General features: G+C 40.4%; 1 pseudogene; it reads left to right on the top strand.

Moving 5' to 3' along the window:
- Positions 1-940: 940 nt before the first annotated feature.
- On the top strand, positions 941-3,979 carry LOC120640448 (annotated as a pseudogene).
- Positions 3,980-5,933: the final 1,954 nt, after the last annotated feature.

Here is a 5,933-nt window from a genome sequence, read left to right as displayed (position 1 = left end):
CCCTAGCAAGGTTGGGGCGCACGGCTGCATTCCCCAACAAGAGTTGGGCGAATCAGAACCCCTCACGGGGGTCAGACTAGGTGGAACTCTCCTTCGAGGGGTTGGGCGAGGCAATGCCGCCCCTCAAGGGTCGGACAGAATATATGTGGCGCACTAGTGTCCCGAGCTAATCGGACATGGCCATTTATTCTTGGGTTATCCCTAATATTGATACCCGACATTGTTGGATCGCCACTGATGTTTTTTCCTATTTTACCGACCCTAGAAGATTTAGTTAGGCTCTCCGAGATGCTCACTTGATCCAAACATGACCTTAGCTAGATTTCCGCATCCAAACGAAGGCCCTGTTTAGTTTTCATAAGTCAGATGACTTGTAAGTTAGGTGACTAAAAACTAGTGACTCGTGCCCGTTTGGTTGTAGGTGACTTATAAGTTCATTAAAGACTTTGCTTTACCCCACCTCGTATCCTTCCCTTATGACTTCAAGTGTGGGTCCCATGCAAAAAGTGAAAAAGAGTGACTTATAAGTTTTTAAGTAAAGGTGTACCAACTTATGACTTATAAGTCTCATGACTTAATAAGTTTTGTTGTTTGGCAAAATAGTCACTTATTTCACTTTTCAGCTTATAAGTAGGTGACTTAAGAGAAACCAAACATGGCCTAATTAGCTGAAGATTGGCTAGATGCAAGTCGTATGGTCATGAATTGGAACCGACCTATGATTCTTTAATTTCGATACTTAGAAAACGCGCTATCAGAAGTTGGACTTAACTTTCGTTCATGGAATATATACCAATCGAATCAACGCGTTTCACGCTGAACATTGTCGTCATATAAAAATACCGCTGAACCATTCGTGTACTACTTTTAGATTTAGCACCTTATTCTCCAAATTCGAAGTGCGTGTGCTCATGTGAACTAACTCTCCCCCTCCACTCTTTAAAAGGCACCCAGCACTCCAGTCTCTAGCTAGTTCTAGCTAGTGTCCAGTCACCTCCTCCTACGTAAGGCACAGGCTTCTCCGAGCACTAAGCAGAGCACGGCGAGCTAGCAGCAATGGCTCGTGTCGTCGGCACGGCAGCTGTGTTGCTTCTCCTCCTGCAGCTGTCCTCGTCGTACGACGCCATCGTGGCCCAAGCAGACCCTGCCGCGCTTGGCCGGAAGGTCGGCGTCGCCGAGGAGCCAGCGGCCGGGAAGAACGCGCCGGCTGGGCCCGGGAGGTACGCCGTCATCTTCGACGCCGGCAGCACGGGGAGCCGGCTGCACGTCTTCAGGTTCGACAGGCGGATGGACCTCGTCGGGATCGGCGACGACATCGAGCTCTTCGCCAAGGTGCGTACGATTATAAGAACATGGTATGTGATTCTTCGCCATGTGTTTGTGGCACACTTCTGATTGCTCATTGTTGTTGGTTGTTGGTTCAGGTGAAGCCCGGCCTGAGCTCGTATGCCGGACGACCTCAAGAGGCTGCCAACTCCATACTACCTCTTCTTGACAAGGCCAAAAGCGTCGTCCCTTCACGTCTTATGAAAACAACCCCTCTTAAGCTAGGAGTAAGCAAACAAAGTTTGCTACCATAAGAGTGTGCACACTTTTTTACTGAGTTTGTTTACTAACACTAAATTTTGCTACCAAACTATCGGTCATAAAAGGTTAAAAAACAAAATTGTCAGGAAAGATAGCATATCTTGTAGTGACTCTTGGACGTCAGCTAGGTTTGTATGCTCCTGTTTATTGGCGCCCCCAGGATGGCAGGATGTTAAGTGATTTGGCACAAAAACACACAATATATTTGGTTGCATATTTAGTGTTAGTAAAGAAAAGTAGCCTTAGGAAGTAAATTGGTCTGAATTTCTACTATGCAACATCTAAAAATTTAAATTATTGTTTTTATCTTACTGATCGATCAAACTTGCAGGCAACTGCTGGACTGAGACTTATTGGAGAAGAGAAGGCAGAGGAAATTCTTGAAGCGGTAAGTTACATATGCTACTCTCAAGTTTTGATTTGGCATGACGTGTCATTTATGTCATGCATGAATTGGACAGGTCTCAAAAATCACTCGTTGTTGATTTTCAATACAGGTTAGGGATCTTGTTCACACAAAAAGCAAATTTCAGTACAACCCCGACTGGATCAACGTTCTAGAGGGATCTCAAGAAGGACACTACTTATGGGTATGATACTACTATGGAAATTATTTTTTTTGACACTTGTTCTAAATTTCTAAGGGACGGACATCGTTCATCATTACCGACCGGTACTAGAAATCTTAGGAGGTATACGGTAGCTGAAAACGGCAAGTAGAAATGGTTTCCAATATACTCATGTTTAACTTTTCTTGTATACCTCATATGCTCAAGCAAGTACTCTTTCATTATAACAACACTATTCTGGATGCCATGAGATGTAGGTTGCGCTGAACTATCTGTTGGATAGATTGGGAGGACTACTCGCAGACGGTAGGTGTTATTGATTTGGGTGGTGGATCAGTGCAAATGGCCTATGCTATATCTGCTGTGCTGCTGCAAGTGACCCTGCTGTACCTTATGGAGAAGATCCCTATGTTACAAAAGAGTATCTTAAAGGAAAAGATTACAATGTCTATGTTCACAGGTCGAATATATTGTATTAGCTTGGTAATGTCTGCTTATTAGCACTAAAAATGATCAGCCAAACACACTTCCTGTTGCAGTTTCTTGCGCTTTGGTGCTTTCGCTGCACGTGCAGAGATTTTGAAGGCAAAGAATGGGCCATTCAGTTCCTGCATTCTGCGTGGATTTAGTGGTACTTATGTTGCCAACTTTTCATTTTTTAAATGTGCTTGAATATTTTCTTGTCAAATAACAGTGCCAACCATAACTAGTTGCTTTCTGCAAAAAAAAAAAGTGAAGGTACATACACCTACAATGGGGAGCAATATGATGCAACTGCTTCACCAAACGGCGCAGATTATGACAAGTGCAGGAAAGAGATAACCAAGGCACTGAACCTAAACGCGCCATGCAAGACAAAGAACTGCACCTTCGATGGTGTGTGGAATGGAGGAGGCGGAGCAGGGCGAAATAACCTCTACGTCGCTTCGAGCTTCCACTATCTTGCCTCACATGTAGGAATGACGACCAATGTCTCAACCTATTTGTACCTTAAATTCTTGCAACCACGCATATGCTACGAGAACTGAATCTCTTCTCTCTTCGAGGTTGGATTCATCGACAGCAATGCCCCAAGTGCAAAGGCCGCTCCCGCCGCATTCAGAACCGCTGCAAGGAAGGCTTGCCGATTGGGTGTTAAGAAAGTAAAGTTGTGTTCCCGAAGATTGAAGACGCCAATGTGCCATACTTGTGCCTGGATCTTACTTACCAGCACACACTTCTTGTTGATGGCTTCGGTGAGTAGCTAGCATTATCATCAATTAACGTACATGCAAAGAAATTTCTCTGCCGATTAATATAAAAAAAAACTAGACCAGGGGGAGAGATGTCCCCTCTGATTTTCATCTTAAGAAGATTGTGCCGTGACTCGAACCCAGGCTGGCTCAGCAAACCGCTTCTTTGGCGTGTTCAGCTAACCAGTTGCACCATGAGAGTGTTGGCTCTGCTGATTAATATTACTGTTGTCCTTAACAATGTAAAGTTCAAGATGACACATGGTTCTATGCTGTGCTGCAGGCCTGCACCCAGCAAAGAAGATCACATTTGTATCTAAGGTGAAGCATGGCGAGTACTACATTGAAGCAGCATGGCCTCTGGGAACTGCTATTGAAGCCCTGTCACCCAAAAAGCAGATCGGAAATAATTAAATGATATAGTTTCTGGTTGTTAATAAGTGTATATCAGTACGTGGCACTTTAGTTGTGGTTTGTGATTATTGATATGTATCACGCTATGGGGTTAGCATTCATATCCAATAACTTCTTACTTTCAAATAATTTATGCACAATGGCTTGGCTATAATTTTTCAAAGAACTTCGTTCAAATATTGAATATTTTGATTTAAATGTTATTTAACTTTGGTGTACAAACAGTTTCAGTATGGAACTCCTGTTGACAATTATTCCAAATTGACTAAATTATTTTTGAACAGAAACGACTAATTATTACAATAATTCAGTCAGCATGGCATTCTCATATTGTGGTAAATTTCAGCATTCGGTTCAATAGTAGAGAATAGTATTATTTGTAACTTAAATTAAAAGTTTCTCTGGAGTAAAATATGATGTGCCAAGCATGGCACTGTAGTGCAGATATGGATTTTGCAGGACTTTAGATCTGATAGGGTCACAAAAGTTTATATGGAAAATGGTAATAAACAAGCATAATTGCAACACGCACTTCCTTTTCCATATATTCATATATACATATCACCTGGTAGTTTTCCTTGTTGTCTCTCATACATAAATAGATAACCATTAGTTACAAGTCAACTTAAAATTTGCAGGAAGTATAGTTTTGACACTATTTCTGCTATTTAGATCCATGATACATAGCACTGGAAGAAACGGCTCCAAATAGCCAATAGGTTTTCCACACCTGCTCAGGAGGAAGGCGCATCTGGTTGACTCTCCGGCAATGCAGCTAGGAATGCAGGATGTTCCATATAGGCTTCATGGAGCCTTGCCAGGACAGGGTAATTTGACTGCAAGGCAGAAATGACCCTTTTTATAGTTAAATCGAAACGGAAAGCTGTTTGGAGAACGTATTCCAAATTCTGATTCAACTGCAAGATTACAACCCACTGCTAGAAAAAAAAAAACACTAGTACCGGTCAGCAACCCCCCTCTAGTAGCGGCGGCTGACCATACATCAACCATACACATGAGAAGTTCTCTATGTTTTTAAGGAAACAGAATAAAGAAGGTATTGTTCCGTTTAACCACCGTAACATTGTGCTTTGCAAGCAGTAAGCCTGTAATTCTGTTCATCCCGTTGAGGTTGTAAATAAAAAAATAAAGATGTAACTCGCATGCACATTGGTACTTACCATATCAATTCCAAAGCGCTTGATACCACCATATATCTGGGGTTCAAGAAATACATCTGCCTGTATCGTTAAATAAAGGGAAAAAACCAGTTTACACTCTCAAACTATCACAAAAGTTTGATTTTCAACCTTCAACTGCAGAATAACCGGATAACAAGGGTCATTCAACTTTTAAAATCGGGAAAATGTAGCCCCTTGAGTGGTTTCAAAGGTGGTTTTTTTTTTATAAAAAATAAAAATGTTCAAGTTTGAACTAGAAAACATATAAGTAAATTATTTTATATCAGAAAAATACAAAATAGGTGACAACTTTTTACTAAAATATGACCAATCGATTAGCACTCTACTTGTAAGTTATTTGAATCCAATTTTTTTATGTTCTTAGTATTTATTTATTGTACTTATGCCTATTATTTTTAATGAATAAAATTCAAATAGAGCACCAACACATAGGTTACAATTTTAGAATTTTTTGTACCATTTTCAAAATTTTAATTTAAAATTAATTATTTTAGATTTTTCTAGAACTAACCAGAATTTTTTATATTTTAAAAAAATAAAATCACCTTTGAAGCCATCCAAAGGACCAAATTTATCCAGTTTCGATAGTTGGATAGCCTCCGTTATCCGATTTTTACAGTTGAAGGTTGAAAATCGAACTATTGTGCTAGTTCGAGGATGGAAATTGAAATTTTCCCTTAAGTAAATATAGCTATCTCAGATAAAACAGAGTGAACTGCCACAAATATTGTGAGCTAAGTTTTGTAGCATCAAACTCGAGAGGTGCTTCATTGTAGGAACTTTGGTTTGGTAGTTTGGTGCTGCTCATGTGCTCAGCTAGAGATTTTTGTTGGAGAACATAAGCATATGTCGGGTTTTCAACATCAATCCATGTTTCCATATCATTAAATTTATACCTTATTAAACAAAAATTTACAATTAAATTTGAA

The sequence above is a fragment of the Panicum virgatum genome, chromosome 7K (assembly GCF_016808335.1).
Source record: "Panicum virgatum strain AP13 chromosome 7K, P.virgatum_v5, whole genome shotgun sequence".
In the NCBI taxonomy this organism is placed as follows: domain Eukaryota; kingdom Viridiplantae; phylum Streptophyta; class Magnoliopsida; order Poales; family Poaceae; genus Panicum; species Panicum virgatum.
The sequence above is the reverse complement of the archived record's forward strand: the minus strand, read 5'-3'. Positions and strand labels throughout refer to the sequence as shown.